The following is a 22,981-nucleotide window of genomic DNA, read 5'->3' on the forward strand; positions in this document are numbered from 1 at the left end:
ATATAACTGAAGTAAGACTATTAAAAAATAAATGGCTGTGTGTGTGTGTGTGTGTGTGTGTGTGTGTGTGTGTGTGTGTGTGTGTTTGCATGTGCACATATGTGTATATGCAATAGATAACCATAGGTGTCATTTCTCAAGTGTGTGCTGTCCATCTAAAAATATTTTTTAAGCAGGGAGTCTCATATGAGTAGAGTTGCCCAGTTTAGCTGGGTTGGCTGGCCAATGAGTTCTCCTTCTGAGCACTGAGATACAAGCATCCACTATGTTGGATTCTGCAAATGGACTCAGGAGCTAGAACTCAGGACCTCATCCTTGCTCAGCAAGAACTCAACTGGCTGGGCTGCATTCTAATCCTTATTTGAGGTACCTTGAAATATTAATCCAATTTGTTTGACACATGAAAAGAATGGAAAAGTAAAATTAAATAAGCAAAAGAAAAATAGATTGTTTTGTTTTGTTTCATAACAAAAATTTCACAATGTAGCCTAGGTTGGCCTCAACCCTGATCTTCCAGCCTTAGTGTCTGGAATGCTGTGTTTATTGGTGTATGCTACTGTTCCAGCAGGAAATTGGATTAAGAAAAACATTACAAATGGAGTAAAATAGTTATGTAAAACAGTCATCTATTATCTATTGAGTATTAATAATTATTAATAGCAGTGAAAAAGGCATCATCACACATTTCATGGGCATGTCCATTTGGGAAGCAATTTCACAGTAATATGTTAATTGTCATTAAAAATTGCATATTGTTTCATCTCTTTAATTCAGTAATTCTCAATGTGAAAAAGTATTCAATAGAAATAAGTATCAATGTTATCAATTATTGCTTATAATTAAACAGTGGAAAAACTAAAATATTCAAAATGATTCTTAAGATCCATAAAGTAATTGTTGCTTGCTCACTTAGAAAGTGTTTCTAAAAATATTTAATTAGAAAATGCTTATAAAAATGTATCGTTTAAAAAGAGAGAAATGTGTACTATAAGTAAGTTGTTATCCTATTAAAACTAGTGTGTACAGTTTTAATATTGATGATGGGATAATGAGGATGGTGATGACAATGATGGTGAGATGATGGTGATGGTAATGACTATGGTAATGATAATGGTGATATTGGTGTTAACAGTTTCCTCTGAGATTGAAACATTCTATGGAGCAGGGAAGCTCCATAAACCAGATGGTAAACTATTCAAAATAACTTCAAGAAGTCCCTAAAATTAACCAGATTCACTCAGCAATAAAAGCTGAGAGTCCTTTGCAGATGAAGGAAAGCTGAATTGTTAGGAAGAATCTCAGCCAAGCCAAGCTTTAAAGACAACTCTAAGACCAGAGCAGTTGCCTGGAAGAAGTGGAAACCTGCTGAGCAGCCTGGAAGAGGTTTAGACCAGAGTCACTTAAAAAGTACATTCTATAACCTGGTGAGTTGCTGCAGGCTGTGAAGTGTGCTCCATGCTTCTCAGCTTTTGTGTATGGTCCTAGGTTATGCAGCTGTCTTTGAGTTATGTATTCCCCTGCAAATAGCAGCTTACCCATACTCCTGTAAGACACCCCAAGAAAACTCATGGTTCACCAAGTTAGACTTTGGTGGTATTTGTATTTTGGTCTGTTGTAAGCTCCCTATGTGGGGCAAGTACACACATATGTCCCATCCATTCAAGAACAGTTTTGTTACTCAGCAGATAGTGATCATGATGATGATGGTGGTGAATAGGATGGTAATAATAATGATGATTTTCCAAAGTTGGCATTGAAGTTAAGGTTTCACACATTCTGGAAAATCTCTCTTCTACTTAGCTACAACCCCTCCAATCAAGTAAGAAGATTATTTTAATAATGCTTTTATAACTATATTTTTCAGTTGCCTATCATTATTAAAATAATTTTCTGATTAAAATTGAAAGATAAAGCAGCAGATAGAAATACATTGCAAAGAAATCCTAAGAACATTAAGAAAGTTAAAAATGACTTTTTGTTGTTCTTTTTGCTTTTTAAAGAGTTTGAGATCTTTATGAGACACATACCCAATTTCATAAATAAAAAATAATGTACAGCTCTCAACTTTCTTTTTAAATATGTTAAAGGAACATTTATAGTAGTCCTTCAGTAAGACATAAATTCATATTACATTAAAAAGGACCATCTTTTATTTTGTATCCTTTATATTATTGATCACTTATATAAATGCTATATGACCATAATGAAAGCCATCAGCTAACTATGTTCTTTTAAGCATTTAACTGCAGTATGTCATGATTTTTAAAATCTTCATGAAATGTCAAAAAGTTGTAAAATCTGTAATTGTCAATAATGACTCTATATATTCCCCAGAGACAACCTAAAAATAATGAAACGTAGTTTTATTTTCATTTTCATGTTTTGTTTGAAATTCAAGAGTAATTCACAAAAGAGAGCAAAGCACACTGCATGTGAACTCTAACACTGTCCTCTGTGCTTATATTAGAGAGGATTTGGGGAGCCATTGGAAGATCCTGGATTCCCACAAAGATGACAAGGATTAACATCCTGGCTATGTCCATATAAGCCTTATGTATTTATTTGTTTGTTTATATTATCACCTATGTTGGAGCTAGAACTCAGGACTGTGAAGACTAGGCAAGTTTCTATCACTGAGCAACACACATCCTCTGGGTCTTTGGAGAGGGAATTCCTTAATATCTCAGACTGACCTTGAGTTTGAAATCCTATCTCAGCTCATCCTGCAATTATAGATGTGTGATGTTATGCTCAGCAGAAATTTATTGAGCTATTTTTATTTTATTAAGTATAGATTCTTATCTCATATAATACTTTTTGATTATAGGTTCTCTTCCCTCTACTCCTCTCTACCCTCTTCCATTCAGATCCACTCCCTTTCTGTCTTTCATTAGAAGACAACAGGCTTCAAAGAGATAACAACCAAACATGACAAAACGAAACATATTAAGATGAAGCAAAAACTATCATACCTGATTGGACACAGCAACCCAACAGGGTGAAAAGAGTCTCAAAGGCAGGCACAATGTGAGCTAAAAGTATGCATATCATCAGATGGAATCATGGAAACTAAAACTTTAAGGTAAATATTGCAGTGCACAATTCCAAGAAAAGTGCTCCATTTAAATTTTTAAGATGAAAGTCTTTCAGATTTTAACTTCAATATTATTTATTTTATTCTTAGAAATATTACAAAGCATAAGAAACAATTGACTCTGGTAATAAATGAGATCTAAAACTGTGACACTGAGATTTTTATCAAGCAAATATCCCGAGATACCTACTATTTATTCAAATAGTAACATGAATGCATTTCATTTATTGAACTAATTCCAATAATTCAGTATACTTTAAATACATTTACATTACTGGGCACTGTCCATTCGCTAAAACTTCTTTTTTATTTTTCCTAAATTCAAACTGGTAGACACAATAAATATAGAAATGCTCCATCCAGAATTTCAAGATGTACCATACCAATTGGCATAACATAAATATCTTCTTTTCTTCATGGACTATTCTTATGAAATAAGCATTTTCTTTGAAAGTTAGAAGAGAACAAAATACACTTTCTGTGTCACTTTTTCCCCCATTTTCTTGGTTGGTATATTGTTTTGAAGATAAAAATGAAGAATTTCTACTGAAATATTGACATTAAACTCAGCATTTGCTGACTGTGTGTATGCACTGATTTCAAAGCTGAAAATAGTGAAAAGACTTTTGGGAAACATCAAATAAAATCATTTTTGGAAAAAGTAAGAGGAAGACACAATGAACTGCAAAAGCTTGAAAGTAGAGAGGCTGAGGAGATGGTGCAGTGGTTGCAATTGCTGGTTACTCTGCCCGAGACTGGAGTTCTATTTTCAGCCCTGACATTGAACACCTCACAAAAGACAGTACCTCCAGTTTGGGGGATGGTACTTTTCTTGTGGCCTCCAGGGACACCCACAGGCATGTTTGAATACACACACAGAGACTCTCAGGCATGCACACAAATAAAAGCTAAACATAAATCTTTATGTTTATAAAATGGTAGAAGTAGATACAAACCAAGTCTTTCAGAGCACAGAAAAGTGAATGGCAGTGGTGACCAGATGCACAATCAAGAAAACTTTGAAAAACAAGGATCCCTGAAGAATCTGTGAAAAAGATGATCTGACAAAAAGCTGATCTTTAAGAAAAATATAGGCTGAATATTAAAATGTTACTATAAAGAGGGAAAAATAATAAGCAGGATGATGCAGAAAACACACTCTGTTGTGAAGATTCCCAATGGCAAACTTGTATTGGGAAACACTACTTCTTCATGATCATGTTTGAAAATGATTGATATGTTTTATTTATGGAATAATTTTTTTTTTCTGATTGAGAGCAACATGTCTTTATTGAATGCAGGGTAGTGTACACTCTGCATCTTGGGTTGACTCCCCAGGTCTGAAGAGCCTTTATGGTAACACAAGATCCTCAAGCCTGTACCCTATCTCTCAGTGTTAATAAAAATATGGTTTGTTTGCTTCCATGGTTGACCATTAGTCAGCATGCATGGCTCCCATTATTGTTCCAATACATGATTTCAGGATTTTCTTTGCAACAGTTTTCTTTCATACAAACAGTTCTAGTCACTTGCTTCTTAAGATGATAACTTCATTGGTGTTAGGAAGACTAGGTCATCAATATTGCCTATCAGGTGATGCAATGACACTAGTCTGTTTGTACAACAAAGACATCAATTTTTTCATAATGATCCTAAAACTATTCGTTGGGAGAAAGACAACATCTTTATCAAACAGTGTTAGAAAAACTGGATATTGCCAGATGTAGCAGGAATCTTAAAGGTTCTTATTAATAAAATCAAACCTGAGGCCAGTTATTGGGGTGACTGCTGGAAGATCAGAGAAGCAGAACAAGCCACAGCTATCTCACCTTGCTAGTTCCTCAGGTGATCCTGTTTCCTCAGGCTGGAAGCTTCTGAGTCCTCCTCCACATGAATCTCAGCTGAACTGTGCTGATCCAAAGCCTGAATGCTAAACCAACCAAATGTTTACCTAACTAAATGCTGCTAGTTTCTGGTCTTCACACCTTATATATCTTTCTACTTTCTGCTGTCACTCCCTGGGATTAAAGGCTGGATTTCTGGCTGTTTCTAATATGGCCTTGAACTCAGAGATCCTTAGGTACTTTTGTCTCTGGAATGCTAGGATTAAAGGCATATGCTACCACTGCCTATTCTCATGTTTAATATTGTGGCTGTCCTGCTCTCTCACCCCAGATAAGTTTATTAGGGTGCACAATATTGTGGGGAACACAATATCACCACATTTCCCCTGTTTTTGTCTAAAATTTTAAAAAAGGTTATAACTAATACAAGAAAAACTATCCAATAAGTATATACAATATATACAGTCAAGACATTAACAATGTCCAGTCCATTAACATTTGATAGATTCAGAGGAAAAACTCCATTAATATATAACAATGTCCAGTCCAGTAACATTTGATAAACTCAGGCAAAAAAAAAAAAATGTTCATTATTTATTATTTAAAACAAGTAGTTCCTTGCTTACAAATAGATTCTATAATCTTCCTTTTTATCTTATCATATCCATATTGTTTCTCTTTTCTTTTAATAAAGATTCAATAATCTACCTTTTGTCTTCTTTCTGTTTTTAGAGTAGATTCAATGATCTACCCATTTATCCTATTATTTCTTTATCTTTTTTTCTCAGAGTAGATTCAGTGATCTACCTCATATCTACATTCTCCTTTTTCTTTTTTAAACAAGTGACATATAAGAATGTCACTTAGCCGGGCGGTGGTGGCACACGCCTTTAATCCTAGCACTCGGAGGCAGAGCCAGGAGGATCTCTGGAGTTCGAGGCCAGCCTGGTCTCCAAAACGAGTTCCAGGAAAGGCGCAAAGCTACACAGAGAAACCCTGTCTTGAAAAACCATAAAAAACAAAAACAAACAAACAAACAAACAAACAAAAACCAAAAAAAAACAACAACAACAAAAAAAAAAAACCAAACCAAACCAAACCAACAAAAAGAATGTCACTTGATCGCTACCTCTCATACTGTATAAAGATGAACTCCAATTGGATCACAGACATCACTGTGAGATCTGAAATCCTGAAAACATTTAAGACATCTAAAATCCTGAAAACATTTAGGACGAAGTAGATAAAACATTTCAAGACATTAGCAGTGGCAAAAACATTCTGAATAGGACATTATTTGCTCAATAAGTAAGTAATGCCAACCATTGGCAATGAGGTCTCCTCAAATTCAAAAGCTTCTGCAGAGTAGAGGAAATATATATTCAAGTGAAGAGACAGGGGAAAAGTGTTCGCCAGCTATACCATCTGATAGATAATTAATATCTTGAACATACAAGAAATTAAAAAATTAAATATCATTAAATCAAACTACTCAATCAATAAATGGTCCAATCAAATAAACAAACCGCTCTCAAAAAATGAACTGCAAGGCGGAGGGTTTGCTGAACCCGTTAGTAACGCTGGCCCAGACTCTCGCCGCCGTCGAGTCCCGCTACCTGCGCCCACCCACCCATGTCTCTCTTTGTCAAGAAAGTGGCTGACAACACCAGGTCGGAAGATTCATGACGGGAATTTGGTCGTTATGGTCCAATAGCAGATGTTTATGTTCCACTTGATTTCTATACTCGACGGCCAAGAGGATTTGCATATGTTCAGTTTGAGGATGTTTGTGATGCTGAAGATGCTTTACATAATTTGAACAGAAAATGGATTTGTTGGCGACAAATTAAAGTACAGTTCACACAAGGGGATTGGAAGACACCAAATCAAATGAAAGCCAAGGAAGGGAGGAATGTATACAGCTCTTCACAATATAATGATTATGATCAATATAGACGTTCTCGAAGCTGAAGTTATGAAAGGAGGAGATCAAGGAGTCGCTCTTTTGATTACAACTATAGGAAATCTTACAGTCCTAGAAACAGTAGATCGACTGGAAGACCACAGTGTAGCCAAAGCCATTCCGACAATGATAGACTAAACTGCAGCTGGAATACCCGGTACAGTTCTGCTTACTATACTTCAAGAAAGATCTGAAAGCAAAAAAGGAACCAAAGAAGGGCAGTTCAAGCGACCAAAGGGTGGGTGGAAGGTGCTGCAGTATGAATACTGTATGAATATTTTGACTCTGGTCTGAAAAGATAAAAGAATTATCAAAAACTACATGGAATAATTGAGGTCCCTTCAAGTTTGAAAGTAAGCATTTTAGGGCAAATAAAAGGAAATTCAACTTTGTACTTGTGGAAACTAATCCCTAAATATGAACAGGTATATTGACTCATGGATGGCAGATCCATGATAAGTTATTGGAAACTAGGATATCTGAATATCAAGGAAGACAGCCATAGTCTCTAACAGTGCCTCTCTTGGTCTCAAACTAAATTGGATGGTAAAGGTATGGTCCAATATAAAGTTTTTCTTGATTATCTCTTAAAAGTCAGTTCCATTTACTCCAATGTTGGCAGGTCTTGCCTTTGTTTATTCCAGTGCCAGTATTTTCTGCTTAACTGTTTGTTTTGTTGGCATCTGAGTTTATTTACTTGTATACCATGTGCAGTTTACATCTAACCACTCCTTCCCAGGTTAATTCCACTTATACTTGATATCCAACCATGAGGGCCCATCTCTTTCTCACCTCTTGCCTAGACAGTGTGTTCAACAGACATTCATTGAATGAACCCTTACTGGGCAAAACATTATACTGGATAATTGGAGAATAGTTACTTGCTTAGTAAGTACCTACTGAGCACAATCTAGTGAGTCATAATAGTATGGCCATATCTTGAGGTGTATTGGGATATTTCATAGCATTCATATACAAATGTAATTACAAAACAATACACTATCAAAGATAAGTAATTGTATGCTTGTCTGCCATTTAAAATTATTTAGTATTTGTATCCAATGACTACAAATAATGAAGAAAACCTATGATAAGCAGATTTATTGTGCAGTGATTAATATACTAGACTAATACTAAATTGTTAACTTCTGGCTCAGTCAAACAAATAGATAATCCCCAAAATAACAAGCATTTAACTTTGCAGTAAAACAGACCCTGGATGCTATGATTACATTATTTTGAGGCAGGCAGCTGTTACCCCAATGGACTTAGTATATTCTATATTAGAAAAAAAATGTTTACCAGGTTAGACATTTTAGTGATCTACTTGTACATTTTATAGGGGGCATATTCTGTGTATAGTTAATAACTTTATAGTGTCGCAAAATGTTTTAGATTCCTTAGTTCCTTGTTAGGATATTAACTTGTTTATCATAACATAGATTCCATCACATTTGAATTTTTGTTGTTTTTTTGCCACATATTTAAAACAATGTCAAAATCTGATATCTGGAAAGAGTGTAAAGCCCTTCTAACAATTTATAAAATGTAGTAGGATTACACATAAATGAAGGGAGGTAAAAATGAAAGTTATTTTATCTGTGTTAAAAACAAACTTTTTTCAGCCTGCCCAAACTTAAAAAAGCAGCGGGTACCAGGTGAGAATTTTAAAATTTGGCCTCATTTTTGTTGCTCTTTTTAGTTTGAATCAAGTTGGAAATGCTTTTATAGTTTTATTTTCAAGGACACAATAAAAACTGATAAAAACTGAATTTAGCATTTATTTCAAGATTATAAATGACTAAATGTATTTTATACCATTAAATCATAATCATTAGCATTGGATTGGTTTTGAAGATAAGATGTTCTGTGTATTTAACAGTTATCTGTGCAGTTCCTGGGTGTTTTGTTCTCTACTCCCTGTCTCCATTTCCTTTCTTTTTTTTTCTTTTCTTTTTTTATTATTATATTTGTGTTTTAATTTTACACATGAGCCATGGGTTCCCCTGTCCTCCCCCTCCCTCACACACACCCACCTTCCTCCCATCCCCTCCCCTCCATCCCTATCTCCTCCAGGGCCAAGACTTTCCTGGGGATTCATTTAAACCTGGTGGTTTCAGTACAGGCAGGTCCAGTCCCCTCCTTCCAGACTGAGCAAGGTGTCCCTGTGTAAGCCCAAGGTTCCAAACAGCTAGCTCATGCACTAAGGACAGGTCCCAGTCCCACAGCCTGGATGCCTCCCAAACAGTTCAAGCTATTCAATTGTCTCACTTATCCAGAGGGCCTGATCCAGCTGGGGGCTCAACAGCCTTTGGTTCATAGTTCATGTGCTTCCATTCATTTGGCTATTAGTCCCTGTGCTTTTTCCAATCTTGGATTCAACAATTCACGCTCTTGCAGACCCTCCTCTTTCTTGACAATTGGACACCTGGACCTCTACCTGGGGCCTGGCTGAGGATCTCTGCATCCACTTCCATCAGTTATTGGATGAGAGTTCCAGTTCAACTGGTAGGGTGTTTGGCCATTTGATCACCAGACTAGGTCAGATCAGGCTTTCTCTCGACCATTGCCAGCAGTCTACAGAGGATGTATCATTGTGGATTTCAGGGGACCTCTCCAGCACTCTGCCTATTCCTGTTCTCATGTGGTCTTCATTCATCATGGTCTGTTATTCCTTGCTCAATCATACCACAAGGGCATTTGCTCAGCTATGTTCATATCAGCACTGTTTGTAATAGCCAGAATCTGGAAACAACCTAGATGCCCTTCAACTGAAGAATGGATAAAGAAAATATGGTACATATACACAATGGAGTACCACTCAGCAGAGAAAAACAATGACATCATGAGGTTTGCAGGCAAATCGATGGATCTAGAAAAAAAAAATCATCCTGAGTGTTAACCCAGACTCAGAAAGACAAACATGGTATGTACTCACTCATAGAAGGATACAAAGATGACTAGACTGCTACACAACTCCAGGGGGGCTACCTAGAAAACGGGACCCTAGGAAAGACACAGGGATCACCCAGTGACAGAGAAATGGATGAGATCTACATCAACAACCTGGACGACAGTGGGAGTAATGAAGGGTAAGGTTTGAGGGAAAGAGAGCTTAGGGGAGCAGGAGATCCCAGCTGGATCCATTTCCTTTCAAATTGAGCTTAAGGGAGGAAAGAAACTGTGTGTTCTCATGAGGGTTTTGTTTTGTTTGTTAATTGTACTATATTTGAGTTCTAGGAGTTTCATTTTCGTGTTCATTTAGAAGTGCAGTAACAGTGCTTGACAGCTCTTAAATTTTAAGTGTCGTAAAATAGAAAGGGCCCCCACGGTTTGGGTAGCTGTAAAGTAAACTTAGTTTGTCTACTGTGGTTTCCATGTATATTAAAAGCTGTCAATATTACTAAGCACTTGCTGTGCCAAGTTGTATGTTTTCCAGATATTCCTGCTTAACCTTAAATCACTTGTTTTCTGTGGGATGCCCACCATGTGGACAGGAATTTTTGCATACATACATTCATTTCTTACTACCTTCTAACTTTACTAGGTAAAAAGTGGATTAAGTGTATTCCAAGATGTATAGGCTATGGGAGCTTGGGTGCTCCAAGCTGGTTTTTCCAAACTTCAATTTGAGTCTGTGCTGTTGTGCTGCTTTTATTTTTTTTAAGCCATGTTCCTTTTTTTTTTTTTTTTTTTTAAATAAAATACTGAGATTTAAAAACTGTCACTTAAACAATAGCCAGGAATCAGAGAGGATCATCAAAGCCTTTAGGTGTCCTAGAAAGGAAATGTTCTCAATTTTCAGTGATGACCTGATAGGTGAATTAAACAACTTGTCTTCAATCAAGATATTCTATGGAAGATGACTCTTTTCTCTTAGATGTTTTCCTCTGTCTCTTCCTCCAACAGCGTTGGTTATTAATGTTTATGTATTTGTAAAGCTGGTTCACTAATTTCCCTCTGTTAAAAGTGGAGGGGTTTTTGTGAAGTTGGGGGAGGTTGGGATAAAAAGTTGAGGCATGTAAATTTTCATTAGTAACAGTAGTTTGTAAAGAAGTAAAAGAAAGGCCTTGTAATCCAGGTTTTTGGCAGATCACATTTCTTTGAATGCTGGTGAGTAAAATAAACTGGTCTAGGTACTTTTAAAAAAATGAACTACAAATGGCCAATAAATTTTGAAAAAGTGTTCATCCTTACTATTAAAACTACGTTGTGGATCTGCCTCATTCTGGTCAGAATGATGGTCATTGAGAAAATAAGCAACAAATGGTAGCAAGGATGTGAACAAAAGGGAACCTTTATACACTGTTGGTGGAAATGTAAATTAGTTCAGCCTCAATGGAAATCAGAACAGAAGTTTCTTAAAAAACTACAAAGTGATCTACTATGTGAGTAAGCTACTGTACGCCTGGGTTTTTACCCAAAGCAATCTAAGTTGACATATCATAGAAAAACTTGGTGTTAGTCTCAATAACTGATTTATAGAACCTATAAAGAAGTGTATCAACAGAGGATGGATAGTGAAAATATTATTTACATACAATAGAATATAAGACATAAGGAAGAATGAAGTTATGTCTTTTGTAGGAAAGTGGATGCAAGTGGAGAAAATCATGATTATTTTTAATCAGTCTCAGAAAGAAAAATACATTTTTTTCTCACTTTTGGTTCTTCTATTTTTGTATAGATTCATAAAATCATACATACATACATACATACATATGTGAGTGCAGGCATGTGTGTGTGTGTGTGTGTGTGTGTGTGTGTGTGTATGTATATGTGTATGAAGTAGAAGAAAAGCAGCCAAGCTGTTTAGGAGACATAAGGAGACTAGCTGTAGAGTGAATAAAGGAAGGATGGGGTTGTCAATTTATTTTACTGTTGCTTTGATTAAATAACTTAGTGAAGAAAGTTTATTTTGGCATTGTTCAAGGCACAGTCTACCATGGCAAGGAAGCAGAGGCAGCAGGAGTTTGAAGCAGCTTGTCACAGTGCATCTTTGTCAGGAAATAGTGCTGAGTGCATTGATGGCTCTCAGTTCATGTTCTCTACCTTACACAGCCCAAAACTCCCTTCGAGGAAATGGGCCCACTGTCTCACATCACTTGGCATAGATAAAATAAACCCCACAGGTAATTCTAGACATACTAATACTAATTATTGCAGAAAGTATAATGATAGTGTGCTGAATGTACATTACATACCTGCATGAAAATGCCCTTTCATAACACAAAACCATATACAGTGAATATATCCCAAATTTCAAAAATATATATTTAAAGACATTGTTCAGTATAAAAGCTTGCTGTCACAATTTTTCATTTCTCCATTGCTTTTAATGTTTACTCTTTTTCTTTTTTCATGATTTCATATACAAATATAATGTGTTCTGATCAGTATTCCTTCTATCCTCTTTTATTTCTTCCCATTTATACCAATATTTTCTCATCCCCATCTGTCCCTTTCCTGGATTCATAATTTTATTTTAATATAAGATATGTAGTTAATTTTTACCAACAGGATTTAGAATCTCTAATATTGCCATGAAACGTGGCTTCTTGGCATTCAAGCCACTTTCGTTGCTCTTCATCAATCTTCATGATGGAATAGTGTTTTCTTTTACCTTTTTAGAAAATGTCCACATGCCATCATATTTCTCAAATGTGAGTTACTGGAATTCAGAGCTGGCTTTTCCCTCAGTGCTGTATTCCTCTGGTTTTGAAATGATTTCTCAGTCTTTAGAACATACAAAGCTGCAGAGAACATCATGGTATTTTGCACACTCTAGTTTACATACTAGTTTTCTATTTACATAACTTATTTCTCTTACTAGACTTCAAATGTCAGGATGGTGAAGCATTTATTTGGGTTTTCTTTTTTTATTAAGAAAATTTTTATTCATTTTACATACCAACCACAGATCACCATCTCATCCCTCTTCTCTTTCCCCCCAAACAGCATTTCCCCCGAGCCCACCCCCCCATCCTCCCTCTGAAAAGGTAAGGCCTCCTATGGAGAGTCAGCAAAGCCTGGCACATTCAGTTGAGGCAGGTCCAAGCCCCTCCCCCTGCATCAAAACTATGCAAGTTGTCCCATCATAGGTAATGGGCTCTAAGAATCCAGTTCATATACTAGAGATAGATCCTATTCCCACTGCCTGGAGCTCCTTAAAAGGATCAAGTTACACAACTGTTTTGATTATGTAGAGGGCCTAGTCTAGTCCCATGCAGGCTCTACAGCTGTTGGTCTAAAGTTCATTAGTTCCCACTAGCTTGATTTGGTTATATTTCTAACTTTCCCTATCATAATCTTGATATCCCTTGCTTATAGAACCTCTCTTCCCTCTCATTGACTGGATGTCTGGAGCTCGGCCTGGTGCTTGGCTGTGGCTCTTTGCATCTGTTTCCACCAGTTACTAGATGAAGGCTCTATGGTGACTCTTAGGGCCTTCACCAATCTGATCACTATGGAAGGCCAACTCAGGCACCCCTCCACCACTGCTAGTAGTCTAATCTGGAGTCATCCCTGTGAATTTCTGGAAACTTCCCTCGCACCAGGTTCCTCCCTATCTCCATGGTGTCTCCCTCTACCATGGTATCTCTTTCATTGCTCTCTCACTCCATCCCTGTTCCAGCTGGACCATCCTGTTCCCTTATGGGTTTTCTTTCGTATTACATAATGTTGTGATACATAGCAAAGGCAGCCAGTAAATATTATAAATAATTGTGCTGAGGAATGCAAATGTCTGGAGATGATTCACATCACATTCACATAAGCCTAGACATATTGTTTCCTAGAGAAAAATCAGTACAATTTGAATATATTCCTTGTAGCATAATAGTGCTATTACAATAGAATTTTATAATGCTTCTGTGAAGAGGAACTATTTACAGGTGACAGGCGTGATAGGGTCCATTGTTAGGAAAATGACATGCATCAGAACTCATTGTGTATTCACACCTGTAACATTCAGAAATGCAAAGCTTACATTCATATATAATTCTATTAAAATTATTTAGATTTACAGGAAATATTTTCAAATGGTTGATTATACTCCAAACAATAATGAGAAACATAATACAAGCTAAGCAGCATTTTTGTAGATTTCATCTTAAACATTATCTAAATTATTTAGTGTCTGCAGTTAAGATTTAGACTATAAAAATCAATATCACTGGTTTGAATTACTATGTTTTGGGGATTGTTCTGTTGAAATTAATGGAAGGCCAAGAAACTGATGACTATGCAATACAATTAAAACACTGAGAGAACGGAAAGGCAAGATGGCTACAACAGATATGGTTCTAGCCAAATGTTATTAGAATTAAGGGATTTGTAATTAAGGGATCCTGTCTCTCCAAGTTTCCAGTGTATGGTTGTTCTCTACAAAAATTTCAAGGACTAATTAAGCACATTCTTTCCAAACAGTGACCTTGTAAAACCCTAGGGGTAATGTCACCACATGGCTTCAGGGATGGACTTAGGAACCAGGAAAAAGAAGGTAGTACCATTCTATCTAGTCCTGCTGCTGCTACTCATGTATATTATGTAATGCTATTTGTGGAGAAAGACAATAATGAAGATTCAGATGGTTTCTATTGGTATGTGTGCCAGTGGCCTAAGGAAAATAATGAGATGTTGAATAAATATTAGTGACCTTTAAGAGAGTCTTACCTTGAACACTACATAAAATAGCAAGATATACCTTCGAGGACATTTTGGAAAGGAGTGGTGATTACAAAAGAATATACTGTACACAGATTTGTGGATCTCTACTATTGGCTTGAAGAACATACTTTGTGAGCAATATCCATCTGCCTTTATTTGAATGAAAGGTTTACACTATTAGATCTCCCATTTGAGGGACCACACAGCAAAACTACACTTAAGAAACATAAAAATTTGTCTTTAATTAAGTTGACATTGGAAGCATCTCACTTTGTTTTGCAAAATTCCTTTTTATATTCATGAATGTAAATGTACTTGAGAACTAAGAGCAAGTATTGGATTTCTTGTTGTGTATGTGCATGGTAACAAAGATATGTATCAAAGATCCTCTGAGTCCAGATGAAATTTCAGGCCTCTGGGTCTTTAGGCAGCATTCTACAGCACCACAAAAGTACTGTATTCATGACTTCCTGTTTTTACACTATATTGGAAAATTGTTTTGTCAGACTTTGAATTTATGGGAAATGATTGAAATAAATAACATCAGGATATACCACCATATTTAAGCATTAAGAAAAAATATGAAAAAATAGTTCATATTGCTCTGCATATAAGGCCAATGTCTGACAGCACCATGCTTCCAGTGCAGTGATTGTGAGGGGCCTTGAATGGGATGATTTGGCTGCAAAGCTCAGAGATGGAGACTCTGTCTAGACCCATCCAAGGGCTTTGTGGGTGGAAGGGAGAAGTCTCTTCGCAGGTCTCTAATGGTCTGTAAAATTATAAGAATGCAAGTCTAGACTCAACCTGATGAATTCCAAAGACATGCCCTTCATGGAGTATTTCCCTTGTTAAAAATGTAATTTCCACAATTCTTACCTCAATTTTAGTATACCTCTTTTCCTAAAGTGAAACCAATGGAATCTATAATCTAATGCAAACTCTCATACTTGACACCCTAGCAAGCTGCCACTTACCTACTGCAAGGCCTTTGCTGTGTTATCTTCCCTCTTTAAAACAAACAAAAAACTAGATGTTTTTCTTCCAAGTCACACATTGCACATTTAATGCTTACTCTTCATGTAGACCACCAGAACTTACTCCTCCTGATTGGTTGTGACTTTGTTTCATTTTAACCCATATCTTCTTACCTTCCCATTCCACCTTTATTCTACTGTTTCTGGCAACCACTCTTCTGCTCCCATGTCTTTGTATGGTAGTGGCATTGTCTTTAAGATAAGTTTAAGTGCCAAAGAGAAGAGGCTAGATGTTGAAAACTAGATAAAGAGCTGTGGCCAAAAAAGATTCTTAAGAGCAGATGAACTAGGGTGGTTATTAACTGTATATTGGAACCAAGCATGGTGCTTGAGAAAGGAGGAGCCCCAGCTTGGGCTACATAGTGAGCACCAGGCCAGCCAGGACTACAAAATGATACTTTGATGGTTAGTGTTAATTGTTTACTGGACAGTATCTAGAATCACTTGGGAGACTGGGCTCTGGATACACCTGTGAGGAATTATTTATTTTAAGGGCTGTCTCTGAGGATGTCTTTTAGATGTTATCTCTACCTATAGTGATATTTTATTTGTATTTAAATGTGATTTTATTTGTATATTAATGAAGTTGCCTTGGGGTCAGAGCAAGCCGTAGCAGAAGCTGGGTGGTGGTGGTGCTCGCCTTTAATCCCAGCACTTGGTAGGCAGATCTAGACAGATCTCTGTGAGTTCAAGGACACAGCCAGCATGTCGACACATGCCTTTAATCTCAATACCAACCATAGAAGACCTGGAGGTCTGTACAGGCAGTGACGAGGAGGTCATGTGGCTGGGTTTACAACCAATGAGAAAGCAGAACAGAAAGTCTATAAAAAAGAAAAAAACACACAGAAGTAGCGCTTGGGCGAAGAGGAAAGACAGAGCAGCAGTGAAGGGTAAGGTTTTCAGCTCTCAACTATTGCTCTGACCTCTTGGCTTTTAATTCTGCAATTGGCTCTGTGTTTCTTATTTAACAAGACAGTTGGTTACCTCTACATCTACCCTACATAAAGAAATAAAGGCAACTGAATAAAGCTGGCAGAGGGAGGCGTGGCACCCCTCCCAGGGAAGAGCACACCAATTGGTTGTCCAGTACCAAATCCTTAGCTCTGAAAACATATACACAAGTAACTTGGTATGGACTCAACATGTTATATTTAGTACTATATATGTATACAAATACATATATGCATACAATAACAATTGATGGGAAATGAGGCTATAAATTTGAAGGAGAGCAAAGAGGGACGTATGGAAGGGTTTGGAGGGATGACAGGAAAAGAAGAAATGCTGTGTGTGTGTGTGTGTGTGTGTGTGTGTGTGTGTGTGTGTGTTGAACTTAGAGCAAGTTGGCTTCTTCTCAATGAAGCCCAGTGTGTGCCACATGGCAGTCAGTTTGCTAATGGTCTTCGCTGGGTTATATACCACCCAGGAGCAAAGAATCCTGCAGTGGATTAGTTCTGTATACATGGGGAAATTGTTACAGAGATGCTCAGAAGTAAGGGTATTTTAGAAGGTGTTAGTGATTGTTGTGAATGATGCAAAGGGTAACAATGAGAATGTTTTTGCTTTTGAAACTTGGGTCATAATTATAAGTGGCGATCAGGAGTATCTTCTCCATGTCAGTAATTAAGTTTCAAATAATCCTCATGAGATATAAAAATCCAAACTGAGTTTGGATGACAAGTTGAATGACGGACCCTTCTGACATGGAAACTTTCATTACAGTCCTTTGTGGTTCCAAATTTTAAAGGCAACAATTTAAATTGATACACTTGCTTAGTATCCTTCACCATTCCTCTAGTCAGTTGCAGGAATTCATGAAGATTTGCTTTTCACTTCCCATATAACAGCACTAACAGATAATCTGTCTTGATTAATACTGTAAGAGTGCAGGTAACATTGTATCAAAATACTAATATCTAACTGTTGGGGTCCAGATGCTCCCTGGTTCCTTTTTTAAGCACAAGTCATAACTTACATGTGGTTGTGACTGAGGGAAACTGTAGGCATGAAACAGAACCTAGGAGGAATATCCTCTGGGACAATAAAAGGTCACAAGTTCAGGGAAATACTGTAGGAAGAACTCAGTTAAGAGGCCAAAAATAATACCATTTGATCAGGCTCTAACTGCTGTCTCTAGTAGCTATTTAAACAATATAAAAATAACAAAGGTAAAAATAAAAATTGTTCATTCTTGAACTCAGAGTCTGGTGTCCACCTATCCGCTATCCACCACTACCCTCCTTTCCAGGTCCTATGATAACCACAGCTACACTGGTTGCAGCATCTAACCAAATACTAATTTCCTCCACCCTTGTTCTACGTATTGACTGGGTCTTAGTTTAGTCTTATTATTTGTCAAAAACTAGGAATTCATTATGAATGCAATATCATCCTTTTCAACAGAGAGCTCATATTCAAGAGGGTTTAGAAAACTCAATGGAAGTATGACACAGCAATATAATCTCAAAGTGGCATATGACCACAGCAAACAAAGCAGAGCCTCAACCAGAGAGGTGGTCTCAAACAACTCCCTATAGTGAGCAATCAGGTATCCAGAACCCATCACCTCATTCAGTGGCTGGACGAGAATGAAAACAATATGGGAAGCCAACATGAGAGCCTCAGAAAGCTACAGTCTTCAACTGGCAATGGCAAATCCTTTAATCCTATGATTTATTTATTGCTTTTTTTGAACATAGCTCAAGTCAGTGAATACCAATGATAATCAATAACTTCATTTCATTAATGCTAGTTTTGGCTCTAGTCTGGCTCAGTAGTAGAGTACTTATGCCGCATCCTCAACGGCCTAGGTTCAGCCCACAAACCACACACAAAAACTGCTGTTTGTATTTTGAAATGAAAGATGTGTGTAAACAAAAACAGCACTATGGTAACTGCTAAGTGAGCAAGGCATTCTCTCACTTAGCCCTAACACTGCCTAATATGTCTGGAGATGTCTAATAATTAGCTGAATTAGAATTAGAGTCTAATTCATCTTTTTCGCATGGATATAGCAACATAAACAATATTTAGTGTCATTGTTAAGAAATATTTTCTTTTAATTATATATCATTAATTAGACTAAGTATAAATACTTTTTGTAAACAAGTACCAGATTCAGAAATGTATGAAATAAAACAAAAACAAAGAACTGTGAATAATTGTTATAACATTTTAGAATTTTTCCGAACTTTTCTATATATCATCATTCTCAGGAAATTGCAGCCCACAGATAGCCTATTTTTCTATTCACTAATATATGCTATATATTTCTCAGATACTCAGAATCTCAAGATTATGATATTTATATTCTATTGTCTTAAATATGAAAATTTCAACAAATTTTAAAACTTGTAAAGTAACTGAAATATTTATAAGCAGTAATTATCAAAGTAAAGGGCAAACATAAGTTTAAAACATGAGAAAAGCAAATGCATACTTAAAATTAAAGTATGCTTTCACCCTGCTCTCTGCTTCTCCAAGTAAGGAATCTCCTTCTCCCAGAAAACGTCTCACTCTTTGCATATTTGTGCTGTTTATATTTTAGAAAGTACTAGTTAATGTACATCCTAGTCCAAATCTTAAATATAATTTGGAACAACTTGGGAATTTTGATTAAAAAACAAAACAAAACAAAAAATATTTACATGTGTCTTCATAGGTCAAGAGATGAAGCTCCTCATCCTGGTAGAAAAAAAAATCTTTAGATCTTTTAAAACTTGGCTTATATCTGGGTATGGTGGCACACTTCTTTAATCCTAGCACTCAGGAGACAGAGACAAGCATATCTTTGCAAATTTGAGGCTAGCTTGGTCTACAAAGTGAGTTCCAGGGTTCCAGAGAAGCCAGGGCTTATATAGAGAAACCCTGAGTCAAAACCACTTTACCTCCCCTCTAACCGCTGTCCCCACCACACACAAAAAAACAAAAACAAAAAAACCTTTGCTTGTGTGGCTCATGAATTGGCTCAGTGGGTAAGGGCACTGGCTGACAGGACTGAAAACCTGAGTTCAGTTCTCAGATCCTACATGGCAGAGGGAGAGAATGAGTGCACACTCATATACACACATGTATATACATGTACACACACATGCATACACACACATATACACACATAAATCCACAGCAAATATAACAAAACAACTAAAATTTAATCAAATAGACATCGCATTAGCTGTCTGTCAAAATGAAAGCACAAAGAATCACCATACCAAAGAGAAAATTATCCTTTAAAATAAAAGACAAAATAGGAAAAGTTATTACATCACTACTGCAGAAATCTAATACTGTTTTGCTACAGCTCTGCCTTAATTACACATTCACACGTGGTTGCTAGTCTGTGAGTCTATTACTTCTGTAAAATGAGGTTTTTGTTCAAAATCACAGTGTTTTTGTAGCATGTAATCATTAATATATTCTATGGAAACAAGAAAAATCAGATCTCCAAAGTATTGTATATAATGCATGCATATAAAAGCTTTGTTATATCATATGCACATATATGTCTTTATATATATGAATGTAAAGTGACATGCAATTGCATATATGCCTACTTATATATTTATGTGCATATTCTTCATTTTCTAAGAAATACATTGGTAAGGAAGTTAGTCATGCTTTCTTCTCTCCAAAGACTTAGAGGGGAACATTTTCTTTAGCAGTATATCCACTGGTAAGTTACCCATGTTTCTATAAGTATGCCCTTACCTATGTTTCTGTAAGAAACTACTCACAAACAAAAGGAGGACATGAAAGTAGAAAGGGTTCTATTTAGAAGGGAATCAAGCAAGAAAATTGGGAGATAAAAATGTAAAAGAAAAGAAAAATACTTTGGTCAAACATACATACATGAAAGATTTATTTATGCATGTGTTTTTGAAGAGAGTTTTTCTACATATCCCTGGCTATATTGGAACTGATTACATAGACCAGGTTGTACTAGGACTCACAGAGATCCACCTGCCTCTGCCTCCTGAGGCTGAGGTTAAAAGTGGCATTTACTCCACTATGCTAATTCATTACTATTTTTCAGAAATAGTATATGAATGACTAATCATCTTACAGATTGTATGTATGACTATTTACAGGTAATTGTTCTTTTTGGTGGGCTGTATATATGTGTGGTTGTGGTATTGCATACACACATATAAAAATAATAGCAAATTTTATTATTATTTAGCTCCTTTCTCTAGAAACAACTCTTATTTCTATATAGTATGTTATTGTGTAGTTAAGTCAATATTATGCCATACCTTTTTTGCACCAGCTAAAATAACTATTAATCTCCATCAAAACAATTTGAAAGAGCATATGAAATTTTAATACTCATGGAGTTTGCTGCATGCTCCAGCATCTGTATTAAAATGTGGAATATTTGATTATATTTACATTTTTCTTGGATTTGTTTTTATTTCAACCCAACACAGCCAGATCTCTTACAGTCTGTGTGGTCTAAAGAGCCCAGGCTTGCAGTTGCAAAGATGCATGGTTTTCCTTACAAGCTAAGTATTGGTTTCTGGGTGTTACAGTTCTCATTGAAAAATTGTGAGCATAATACATACAGTAACAGCTCTCCCAGAAGCAGCCAAGCAGCAAAATTACATTTCTTGTCTAGGAAGCAGCTGCTTAGCACAGTACTTTGCATGAGAACGGAGCAGGCCTTGCTATACACATGAATGATGAGTAGTGCTGTGGGGACTCCTTCTAAAACACACATGTAATTATGTTATGAACTGCTTGAAATAACTCTTGTTTCCTGCTCCAGGATAGGAATCACATCCTCTCCCAGCCCGCAGGGCGGTCTACAGGCCTTCACAACCCACCTCTCACCTCTGCAGTACTATGCAGTACTGTGCTCTCCTGCGGAGCCTTAGCCCCCTCCACACACATTCTAGTTCCCCAGTCTGCCAAAATTCCTGTGCATTTTATCTTTTACAATTGTTTTGTTTGCTTCGAATGCATATTGTCTTCTCACATCATTTTCAAGGCTCAAATATATTGCCACATAATTTCTGAAATTTCTTCCCCCAAACTTATGTGCTTCAGAGGAAAAAAAGGGGGGGCGGGGAATGGACTAGAGAACAGGTTGGAAAAAAACCAACTAAACATTTTTATTTATTTATTTTTTTAAGTAACATTCATCAACAAGAATTGCAAAGTATCTTTACAGAGCCTGGAGACATAGTGACTCCAGGCTAATCCAATGTACCTGTTTTTAAGTGAATGTCAGCTAGGACTGTTGTGGTGGAATCTATATTCCTCTAAATTACAAAAGCTTTTAAAAGTCACTTAAACATCTATCAGCTTCATATATCATTAGAATATTTTGATGACAGCCCTTCTGCATCTGTCTAGAATACTTCATTCTTTCCTCTACTGTGGCACTAGCCCTTGCATTAAAAACAGAAGGCGATAATGTTAATAAACACATATACACACCACACCACACACACACACACACACACACACACACACACACACACACACACAGTCTATGTACAGAAAGAAAACTCTTACAGTTGTTGCCACTAGTAAGATAAAGAGTTTTTATGCCGCACGGTCTTTCTCTAATAGTCTGTTTTGGTCTTAACTAATCTAATGATTTATTCTTCAAATAAATATTGTCAAGTAAAGCTTTCCTGAACACTTTCATGTCTAGAATTTTTAATGGTTTTGGATCAATTGTGACAAGTTGATTTTCAAAATGTTATCAACTTTAAATAAGCTGGCTTATTTAGGTTATATATCAATATATCATATATCATATACATCACTATACTGTCTGCCAAGCATCTATACATATATCAATATATATCAACCATCTATTAGCTATGCATCTATCATCTATACATTAGTTTATCTAGCTGTTATATATTATCTATTACTATTAACCTACCAGTAATCTATGTATCTATACATCTGTCTATTGCTTATTTACCTAACAATCTATCCATAATATATCATTTCTATGTATCTATTATGTAACCACCTCTCTCTCCTCTGTCTTCTAAGGAAGACAAAGAATTAATTCTCATTATAGGTCGCATTTTTCAAACAAGATTTATTTGAGATATTTTTTTCTCCTACTACCTTTGCACAACTTCTTTTCCTTTCATGCAGCTCATGACCTTTTGTATTTTTCCAACACCTCCCTCTTCTTATGTTTACCTTAGCTTTATAGTTAAAACGCACCCTCACAAACATGTACAAAAAGGAAAGTTCGGACCTGAGAAAATGTATACTTTTGTCTTCTCAAGTCAGGGATGGGAAAATAGAAAAATTTCACTGGCTAGTGATGTCATCAAATAGTAAATATGGAATTAGTTCCTCAGCAATAAAATAAATATTTTTATATTGAAGGCTGATTGTCAAG

The 22,981-nt window shown here is 36.3% G+C and overlaps 1 protein-coding gene and 1 pseudogene across 8 annotated transcripts in view; one reads left to right on the forward strand and one right to left on the reverse strand.

The window, feature by feature from the left end:
• Gria4 (glutamate ionotropic receptor AMPA type subunit 4) overlaps positions 1 to 22,981 on the reverse strand; it is a 375,087-nt gene that overhangs the window by 337,693 nt on the left and 14,413 nt on the right. The gene's annotated exons all lie outside the window — the stretch shown is intronic.
• LOC118588070 lies at positions 6,477 to 7,095 on the forward strand (annotated as a pseudogene).

Source organism: Onychomys torridus, chromosome 7 (genome assembly GCF_903995425.1).
Source record: "Onychomys torridus chromosome 7, mOncTor1.1, whole genome shotgun sequence".
Taxonomy (NCBI): domain Eukaryota; kingdom Metazoa; phylum Chordata; class Mammalia; order Rodentia; family Cricetidae; genus Onychomys; species Onychomys torridus.